The sequence below is a fragment of the Pinus tabuliformis genome, chromosome 6, assembly GCF_031772625.1.
Source record: "Pinus tabuliformis cultivar Carrire ecotype Pingquan chromosome 6, CPIR1, whole genome shotgun sequence".
NCBI lineage: Eukaryota > Viridiplantae > Streptophyta > Pinopsida > Pinales > Pinaceae > Pinus > Pinus tabuliformis.
The window spans coordinates 653256965-653268595 of record NC_142292.1 but is presented as its reverse complement, the minus strand read 5'-3'; the positions used below and the strand labels follow the sequence as shown (position 1 = coordinate 653268595).

The 11631-nt window shown below is 39.8% G+C and overlaps 1 pseudogene; it reads right to left on the bottom strand.

The window, feature by feature from the left end:
* Positions 1-3431: 3431 nt before the first annotated feature.
* Positions 3432-4454, bottom strand: LOC149260301 (SUN domain-containing protein 3 pseudogene; annotated as a pseudogene).
* Positions 4455-11631: the final 7177 nt, after the last annotated feature.

Genomic DNA, 11631 nt, shown 5'->3' with positions numbered 1-11631 from the left:
TTTTTCACAAAAAATTTTGAACTCATTCGACATATACTCACCTCCATTATCACTCTTGAGAGCCTTCACCTTCTTTTATTGAAAATGAAATAAACTCCAACAGATTACAGAAAAACACACATAAAACCCAGACACAAAATATTGGCGGAAAAAGGCTGAAGCCTCATGCTTCTCTCATGTATTATCTCTCATTCATACATAAAAAAATAATTGAATATAGTGTTACAAATAAATAGATGAGAGACAGTGTTCTCAAGATAGTGCGTGCTATCTTAGACACTTTTGGTTGAGATAATTTCTCCTTTGGTTGAGATAATTTCTCACCAGACACACACCAATATAGGAGTCACCTAAACTAACTCCTACCTTAGAGGAACAACCCAAGAGTTAGGCACAAATTCCCAACTTGGAATTTTTAATTAATTAATTTATTTTTGGATTTATTATTGTTTTATGAGAGAGTCTAACATTCCCCCCCTCAATGATAAATCCAAAATAAGAACGAGAACCATTTTCCAAGTTCTCATGTTGATCCTCAAAAGCATTGCCTAAAAAAGCCGCCAAAACTGGATGCTGGAAAAAACTCAAATCTGAAGAGAACATGAATCAGCTGCATGCCTGATTCATCTTTGAATGTTGCTTGACAACTCCATCATGTGCCAAGCGGCAAAAGGATCCAACTGTCCTTTGTTTGAAAACAGCATCCGGTGTCCACTGACAGAATTTGATGAACGCCCACTGGCGTGTTTGCTGATGATGATTGCCCACTGGCTAAAGATGTCGAAAAACAACTCAATGTTGTTTTTGCTATTATGAAAGCTGCTCATTGCTGCTTTGGCTGTCGATCGCCCACTGGCGAATTTGCTGATGCTCACTGCTGATGCCAAATGCCCACTGGCTGATGAAGATGCCCACTGGCTGATGAAGATGCCCACTTGATGCTTCGCTGATGTTGTCGAGACTTTTAGTCTGACAACCACTTGTCAATTTCATTGACATTTCCCCCCTTTGTCAGCTGAAAGGAGAGACAATATTCTCCAAAATATATTTGAACTCCCCCCCTTCAGGTGTAGGAGAGTTTCATTGTTGTACTCCCTCGTTCAACTGCATGAGAGTACCATCATCGGTTCACTGATGGATGCACTATATGTGATTGTAGTCGACTGTAGAACTGAGACAATTGTTTGACTTTGGATGACCATTCCCAAGGATCGATCCATTCATAATGTATCTTAAATCTGCCTGATTTTTGTTGGGTGCGACATTTTTCTGAGGAATTATTGGGCTTGCCACAATGGCAACAAGGATGGAGATCAAAACATTGATCTTCCATATGACCGGTTCTTTGACAATGAGAACACTTTGATTGGACTTCAACTTTAGGTTGCGTGCAATTCTGTTTGTCGGCAACTTTCTCAGAACCTGCTGAGTTGAGTGGTTCAAGAAATCCTACACTCACAAACTTAATTGGCTTGGAATAATCTGGGATTTGTAAGTTGGTGTCATCAGGGACATATCCTAAGCCTCGACGATTCTTGTTATCTTGAATTTCTTCCCAGGGCTTGATGATGGGTTTGGAAGAAATTTGAATTTGATCATGAACAACTTCAACACTTGAAGTTGTTTGGATGAATGACATATCATCTAGATGGTTCAAAGACTTGAAAGTATCACTCTTTTCTTGCAATTAATTCCTTTGAAGTTGCGACTCAAGTTGAAGAAACTCAATGGTTTCATGTGTTTGTTGTAGATGCCGTGAAAGATCAGCAAGAGTTTCTTTGCTGATGTGCACCATGTCTTCATCACTGGAGATGATCAAACTGTGAAGAATGTGTAACCACTGAATATGTTTCGCCATCTGAACTTGCTCACTTGAAGTCAGGCTCTCTTGTTGTAGATGTCGTGCTTTGAACTGTTTCACTTGATTTTGTTACTTGAATGACAGGCTCGCTTGCTATGGGACTTGAATGGCACGCTCGCTTGATTTGTTGCTTATTGCACTCACTGGGAACACTTACTAGAGTTGTAGAACTTTCTTGCTTAAACTCTGGAATTCACGATCGCTTGATGATGATCGTATTTGCATGAATGCTCACTTGCCTTAATTAATGACTTCACGCTCACTTGAATGAATAGCCATGCTCACTTGATGTCGATCTCAACTTGCTTGATTGGTGTTAGAGTTGAACTTGTTTGGTTGCTTTGATGGTTGCTGCAATGATCTTCACTCTGGCTCGCTTGAAAGTCTGAACTTTGTACTATTTTGATGCAAATTGCTTGAATGAATACTCACGCTCACTTGTAGGAGATGTGAACTTGTTGTTTGTTTCATTTGGAGTTAAAACTCATGGACTCACTTGATTGTGCTTTAAAGGAAGGGTGTCGAACACTATCGAAAATGCACCCAAAAAAGCTTACAATGATTTCAATGATTCACGACAATGAATGCAATTTGACTCAATTCAAGACTTGGGTGTCGGTTTCAACCGAGAATGCACCCTTACAATTCAATGTGATTTGAGTTTGATTACAAGTTCAACAATGTTGATGTAGACTGTGCGCTGAAATGTTGAAGTTTACAGATTCATTAACCTGATTGTAGACATTGCTTTGAAATTTTGGAGTCTGCAGATTCATGAACTTGATTGTATTGAGTGAAATTGTTTGTTGAGGTAGAATGCCAATGTTGAAAACTTTGATTATTTGTTGTAGTGACGCAAATGCATGTGTTGAGCTTAATTACCCTTCCTTGAAAATATTTTGTTACAAGTGTTGTGCTTGCTTGCATTGAACTGTATGTGTGTTAAATGAGATCATTTATGTGTCAAAACTAGACACAAATCAAAAAGCAACAACATGAAGCATGCACAATTATCAACACACTCTTCGTGTACCTAAGATCCCCTTATTCAATTTCTGGCGGATCTAGGACACAATCACCACAAATAATATGTCTTTATTAAGTAATAAGGTCATCAATCTTTCATCTTTTACAACATTGCCACTGAAGCGCTTTATCAAACAATGAGAATCTGACGCTTACAAATTTTGGAAGCAAATGCGTTCACAGAAATGCCTGCACTGATTTAATCTCTCTCAAAGTAAAAGATTACTTTGGATTACAATAATGATTCTCACTTAAACCAATAATCCTTATCGCTCCAGAAAACTAACTTATCTCTCCAAAATATTACAAAATATACTCAAAAAAAACAATTTAATGATTTTTTTTTTTTTAAGTCACTTTATCAAAAGTGAATTACGGTTGTATTGGTTAAAAATTTACATTTATCCATGTAATTTTTCCTTGAAATCATTTTAAAAAAAAAATGATTGGTACGTCTCAATATTTATATTATAAAGCCATAGCTTTATGAAAATGGTTTTTTGGAGAAGTAAATTAATTCAACTTGCCTGGAAAACGTTGGTTCTTAGACAATTTTCTGGCAAACGCTGGCAGCTTCTTCTGGCAAACGTTGATCCTCGGAGCTGGAACTCACTTTAGAAGCATCATCTCTTAACTTGAGGTTTGTTTCTTTTTCTTCTAAACCATCAAAAATCATATGAATCTCATCAATGCTATTTGAGCCCTTTTCATCTGGCAAAGGAACTGCTCCTGTTGCATGGATTGGTGATGGCTCACCAGAGAAATCAGTATTTCTCAAACCATGCTCTCCAACTGCAATCAAGTCTTCAAGCATACGCTCAATAGCATCAACTCCATAAACTTCCACAGTACTTAGAGTGCAAAAAAATTCAGAACCATAGTGGCTAAGGAATTGCAATTTCAAATACCGTGCCCATTTAGGTTCTTGAAGAGCGAACCTCTGGACATGCTTAACATTTCCAGCAGTAAAATTCCCAAGAAGAACCCAATCATCAGTAGGGTAAACTAAACTACTAAAAAGCTCAAAATCCTTCAGTTTAGATGAATAATGTTCGAAATTTGCAATTGCTACTGTATCAACCAATGTTTCCTCAGAAAGCTCTATAACAACGAATTTTTCTTCTGCACTGTAGGGATTCCGAAGATACTTATCTTGGTCTTTGTCAAGGATATTTTGACTACCTTTTACTTCTTTATTGTGGGCTAGAATTTTGGCTCCCTTAGAAGCAGCATCATAATTGTATTCACTTCCTCCAGGTTCATGCCTGTGCGTGATGATTCCAAATTGATTACTGGTAGGCCGATCCTTTTCATTGCTAGCATTCTTCTTAAACTCATTTAAACCTACCGGAGTAACACGAGATGATCTATGACTTTTTGGATGTATTTCTTTATTTTCGGTCACACTAATTTGAGAAACGGCAGTGTCATCATAGGATCGGGCAGGCTCCTCTACAGTGGCTATACAACGGCTCTTCCACGCGGTTGGCTTAGTTGCTGGCTTCTACTGGCTTCACGTTGGCTTTGCTGGCTTCTTTGTGCTTGTACGATACCGAAATATAAGCATTTTCCAACATTAAGCTGGGCTGGAGGGAGTAGATCATGCTTGACTAGTCCCGGGGAAGGAGATTCGCATTTCTGAAATTTGACTTTAAGATCTTCAAGATCCGTTGTGTATTCAGTTTCTACACCGTGGTGGATGAGAATGTCGAGAATCCAGCAGGGAAAGGCATCAGATATTCCTCGCCAGAGCCTTGCTTATCATCTCTGCACATCGCTTTGCAATCATGTTTCATTAAGAGACCATGATGAACTTGGCGGATCCGTAGTGCTAGACTGCAAGTTCCAAAATTAAAAATAGTGTGAACGACTCAGAGATCCCAATGGATTCTCATGATTGGGATAAAGCGAGTGGATCTTCAAATCAACGTATCCGATCATATATTATGAAATGAATCTCATCCACGGTCTTCCATAACGCTGAACACTGATTTTATTAAACCGCTGAGGGTTTTATGGTCCTGAGCTCCAATTCGGCAAGGATGTGGCGAAGAGTCGCCCGAAACATATGTTCCTCTTCGATAGTCAATACGATTCCATCATATCACAATGATCAGATTATCTGCAGATCGACCTCTTTAGGCACTTCGTCGATGGGAGGCAGCGGTTCTTAAGTTCAGTCTATCCTTTCCACACAAGGTATGTCTAGTGGAATGAGCAAAGGATAAAATCTTCAAAAATTCTGCCACAGTTAATCAGCAACCACACTCAATCGCTGGCATGGTCATATTATTCTCCTATTTCCCTCACAGGCTCATATAGCTGCAATACCACATATTGAAAATGAAATTAACTCAGAAAATATGTAAAGCACACATAAAACCCAGACACAAAATATTGGCGGAAAAAGGCTGAAGCCTCATGCTTCTCTCATGTATTATCTCTCATTCATACACACAAAAATAATTGAATATAGTGTTACAAATAAATAGATGAGAGACAGTGTTCTCAAGATAGTGCATGCTATCTTAGACAATTTTGGTTGAGATAATTTCTCCTTTGGTTGAGATAATTTCTCACCAGACACACACCAATATAGGAGTTACCTAAACTAACTCCTATCTTAGAGGAACAACCCAAGAGTTAGGCACAAATTCCCAACTTGGAATTTTTAATTAATTAATTTATTTTTGGATTTATTATTGTTTTATGAGAGAGTCTAACATCTTTCTTGTTTCTTTCTCAACCAGTGCTTTGAACTCCACAAACTGCAAGAAAATCTCATCCTTCTTCTGCATGAAGAATATCCAACACTTCTTTGAGAATTCATCATTAAATATGAAAAAATATTTGTGCCTAGTAGTGGAGGCTGCCGAGAAAGGTCCACAAACGTCAGAGTGGATCCTTTCAAAGACAACATGTGCTCTACTATCGTGATCATGGAAAGTGGCTTTTGTGTACTTCCCCAAGGTACACCCTTTGCATGTACCATGTTTATCTAGTGTTGCTTTGGGGAGACTTGTGGTTATCTACAACATTAGATTCAAAGCACCATGATGCAAATGGCCAAGTATTTTATCCCAAAGTTCACCGATATGTAGAAAAATCCTATAGATTTACAAGGTCATGCAATGTACTAAAGCACGGGACAAGAATATACTTCTACTTTCAACTATCAGACACCAATAGATTGATGAAAACAATATGAAAAATAAGATAAATCAATGGCACATAACACAATAACTTTTCCTAGGGAAATATACAACTACTAACGCCTCCTATCTCTATTGCATTAAATTAGAAATATGAGTGAAGATACAAAGCTTGTTCTCACTAGAAAAATTCCACACAAGTATGCTCAACTCTCTCAACTCACAAGCTAGCTCTTGGCCAACACTTAGCCAATTCTTCAGCTCTCCAAGCCCCTAATCTCTTTCGTAATTCCTAGGATGAATAACCCATATTTAAAGGGAATTCATGCTTCCAAAACTATGTAATCCAAACATATGATCAATCTCTAATGCATGCATGATATTTAGACTCCAGTAAATATTACCACTAATAGTACACTATCCCTGCACTCTCGTCTCAAATAGGTCTTTCTCATAACCAACATGCATGAGTTTCTCATGAGAGAATCTTCAATTAACTAGAGTGACACTTGTGGATGCACTAGTGCACCAACTAACTCTTAACTCTCTATTAGTTCCTCAAACAATTTGGAACTAATTTAACTAAACTTAACTCACTAAACTAAGTGATCTAATTTCCAACTCAATTTAAACTCATACTAGACCCCTAAAACTTATGGAGAACATATATATGACTACCGAAATACTTCCAACTCTAAATTCCTAATCTAATTAAGTTAATTAAACTTAATTAACTATTTACAAGTTTCTATGAGAATAGAATTTGATTTTATTTCTCAATTTAATTCAAGGACCAAATAAACTGGAATTTCTTGTTGCTATTTCTCAACACTCGATCTAGTCTCTCGGAAACTCAAATTTACATCTTGACAATGCCTTTGTCAAAATATCAACATCTTACTCCTCTGTGGGAATGTAATCTAACAACATAATCTGCCTTAATACGCAATCTTTGAGATGATGACATCGGATATCAATATGCTTGGACCAATCATGAAAACCTAGATTTTCAGAGAGTTCGATACAACTCTGATTATCGTAGTAAATCACAGTTAGATCCATCTGCTGAAAAAACGAACCAACCAGGATCTTCCTCATCTAGATGGCCTCACATGTTGCCAGACTTGTAGCCATGTACTCTTCCTCTTGCCGAATTGAGTGAAACTAATCTCTATTGCCTACTGTACCGAGAAATTATTGTTGACCCAATACTAAAGATCCCTCCTAATGTGCACTTTGTGTGGGATGGACTCCCTGCCCAATTTGCATCGGTGAAGCCTTGAAGATTCACACCCTCTGTCTGTCTATACCATAATCCATATTGTAAGTTCCCCTAACATATCTCAACACATGCTTTGTCGCCTTCCAATACAACTTGGTATTCTTAACCATCGCTTTACTGAGTTGGTTAATTGCATAGTACATACCTGGTCGTGTGTTCACCAAGTACATGAGTAAACCCACAAGCTTCCTGTAAACAATAGCTTACACTACTTCCCCTGAAGTAGCATCCTCCTTCCACTAATCACTTGCTAGAGGAGTCTTCATGGATTTGTTGCTCTCCATACAGAATTTCTTGAGTATCTCATTGACATACTGGACCTGAGACACAAACAACTCCCCATCTCCCTACCATACCTCCATGCCAAGAAAGTAATGCATGAGCCCCAGGTCCTTCATCTCAAACTCTCTTGCAAGTTCCTCCTTGCAAAACTTGATGAATTGATCATCACCTGTAAATATGAGATCATCAACATAAAGTACAATGATCAACAATTTACCTTCCACCACTATGTGGTACAAGTTTTCATCCTCTTCAGTCTTCGTGAAGCCCAACCCAATGAAGTAGCTATCTATTTTTATGTACTAAATTTGAGGTGCTTGCTTCATCCCATACAACGCTCTCTTGAGCTGGCCCACATGCGACTCATGGTTAAAGGTTTCAAAACCTTTAGGTTGCTCTATGTACACCTCTTCCATCCATCTGATGTATCTTCCAACCCATCTGTGCTGATAGTTCCAATATAGATATGATTGACGAGTACCTTGAAACAAGAGCAAAGGTCTCATCATAGTCAATCCCCTCTACCTATGAAAAGCCACGGGCCAGAAATCTATCCTTATGCTTTTCCACACTACTATCTGTAGCTTTCTTTACCTTGTAAAGCCAACGAGAACTCACCACTGACTTGTCCGCCAGTCTCGGTACCACATACCAAACACTGTTACGAAGTATGGAGTCATACTCCTCCACCATGGCATCAACCCAAACCAGCTTCTGCACTACTTCCTTAAAGGAATATGGCTCTTGCACAACAAATTATCCCATAAGAGTCATGTATCCAGTGTACCTCTCAGGTGACCTCCTCTGCCTACGCTAAGAATTAGGTGCTCCCACAATCTCTCATGCATCATCCAACAATTTGTCAACCTCTCTAGTGCACTTTCTTCCCTCTCTAGAAGACTCTTCCTGAGTGGATGTCTCCACTCCAGGATCCTCAACATGTGGCTACTCCACATCAATCTGAGGCTCCTAAACCTTATGATCTAAAAGCTCCTCATCTGCATGTAGCTCAAGATCCCTCTCAAGGGAAATGTGCATAGCCTTCTCCTCATCGAATTTGGCATCCCTGTGAACCACTGCCACCAAATGTTCATAACTTTAGGATTTTTGGGTCATCGATATATTTCCATGTGACCAAATATGCATGGAAGAAGCTTGAGCCTCTTCTAGTGTCTTCATCTCAATTATCTGATGTGGCCTACGATTATAAACATAAACCGTTGTGTTTCATGCCTCAACCCACAAGTGTAGTGGTAGGCCCTAATCATGCAACATTTCCCTCATTTACCCTATTATTATTATGTTCTTCCTTGCGATCACCCCATTCTACTGAGGGTTATGGGGTGTCGTCAAATCCCATTTAATCCCTTCCGTTGCACAAAATTTCTTAAAATTGTTTGATACATACTCACCACCATTATCACTCTATAGAGATTTAACCTTCTTTCCTGACTCTTTCTCCACCAATGCTTTAAACTCACAAAGGTTTGTTAAAGTTTGATCCTTTTTCTGCATGAAAAATATCTAGCATTTTCGAGAAAAGTCACCAACAAATATAACATAATACCTATGTTTGGCCATGGATGTTATTGAGAATGGTCCACACAAATCAGAATGGAATCACTCTAGAATAGCCTCTGCCTGACTCTCTGTTGTGAAAGGAATACTTCGTGTATTTTCCCAAAGTAAACCCCTTGCATGTATCAACTTGCTTAAGCGTACCTTTGGGAAGATCGGTAGATATCTGCTACAATGTCTTCAAAGCCCCATGATGCAAGTAGTCCAATCGCCTATGCCACAACTCACCAACGTCTCAGCTCTACACCCTTTCTGATTTTGTGCTCAAAGTAGCACACTCCTCTACCTCCAGCTTATAGATATTCTTCTCCTGAATCCCTATCTTCCTTACTTGACCCATGGCTATGTCTCAAAGGAACACCTTTCCTTTCGAGAAGATCACATCATAGCCTCTATCCTCAAGCATGGAAATGGATAGTAAGTTCTTATTTAACCTGGACACATACATAACATTCTTCAAGGTGAGTGGAGCCCCATGCTCCCTCTAAAAAGTAGTTGTGCCCAATCCAGTAGCATTATACTTCTCGTCATCACCCATCTCGATATGCATCTAGAGATCTTTCTCCTCCAGGTCACTAAATAACTCTTTATCGCCATTCATGTCGAATGAAGCTCCACTGTCCAAGTACCATACATTAGGGAGAATTTTTAGAACCACCCTAAATTTATATGTATAATAAATGGGTGAATCCCCATGATACATAGGAAAAATGGGAGGCGATTTTATCAATAATATAATATGTATATATAATTTTTTTGGAAAATCTCTCATCGGATTATATTATCTTGTAAAGTCATGGCGAATCTACCACTGAATTATAAAATATTGTAATATCTTGGCAAATCTTTCACTGAATAATAAAAAGTGAAGTCTTGGCGAATGTTTTGTTAAAGTATGAAACCATATATGATAATAGGAAAACATATTCATTAAATTGTAATATACTAACGTACATGTTTGGAAAAAAAAAAAAAAAAAAAGGAATAAATTTGGACAAGATTTCGTTTTGAAAGAAGGAGGACGGAGCAATGGCCGGCGTACGCGAAGTTAGGGTTTCAGCAGGTCTTTTGGCCGTCGGCGCCGTCCCCACTGGTTTATTGGATGCAAGATCGGAAAGGAACCAGGTCGCGGGTTTCATAACTATCGATCGTTCTTGCAGGTCTTGGCCCGGATCGAGGAACGAAGAGGAGCAGCAGGATCTGTTTCGTTTTCTTGAGGACTTTCCTCCCTCCTTGGCACGATCTGTCTGCCCCTGGGCGGCTCGGGGCAATGCGTTTCACTGTATGGGGATATATGCTCCAGATCTATCGCCTATCACTCAATACCGGAGCGATGAGATCCTCACCGCTGGTGACATCCTTGTCTGCGCTATTGGGGAAGCGCTCATCCCTTTGTCCCTTCGGGGTTTTCTGCGGTTTCGATCCACAATACGGCTGGTTCTATTGTGGGACGGAAAGCGAGGGCCGGTATTCCAAAGGGCTGAGGCTACACAGTTCTCGGTGGCTCTGGACTGGGAGGCGGCCATCTTGACAGCCGGAAATTTTAGCCACGAGAATCCCATGTTCAAGACGCCCTCTCGGCGGATGGAAAAAAGCACCCAGCATCTATTCAGATGCCCTGATCGGGGAAACGGCTCACCAGAACGGGCCAGTGGCTATAGCCCCGGGGAGGAACGATCGGATCTGGCCAGATCTAGGCAAAAGACAGTTGAAAGCCAGCCAGATCCAGAACTCAATCCAGTAAAAGGGAACCTGAACAAGGCAGACATAGCAGATCTGACACAAATCTTTATCAGATCAACAGAAGGAAGACACGTTTGTGTGCAGATCTGGGAACGGATGACAGTATTGGATTTAAAAAATGAGATACAGGCCAAACTGGGCACTCCAGTTGCATTACAAAATCTTTTATTTTCAGGGCTATGCATGCAGGATCAACACATCCTCCATCAATACAGGGTTGCAAAAGATTCAACTGTTATCCTCAACCTCCGGCTGCGAGGTGGATCTAAGGGATCTACATCAAAACCTACAGGATCCTATAGAGACGCAGCAAAAGGGACAGAAATTCCAAAGGGGAAAGAACATGCAACTGACAATATCCCTCCAGGGCAGTATATAGTGGATGAAGTACCAGAGAGCCCATCCATTCCGTTGGATTTTCCAGAGGTAAAGGGCATATTTACAGATCTTCAAACAAATGCCGTCATTTGTAGATTTAACGGTTTCTGGCCAAGATCGGATGCTTTGTATCAATGGATACACACGACATGGACAAAAAACAGCCGGATCCACCTATGCGCGAAAGGATTCTTCATAGTAGTCTTTCGTGTTGAAGAAGAGAGGGAAAAAGCTCTCACCGAAGGACCATGGTTCTGGGGTAGTGCGGGACTATTTGTTTCCCCCTGGTTCCCGGAGTTTGATCCAAACACCATGGTGGTGTCAAAAAT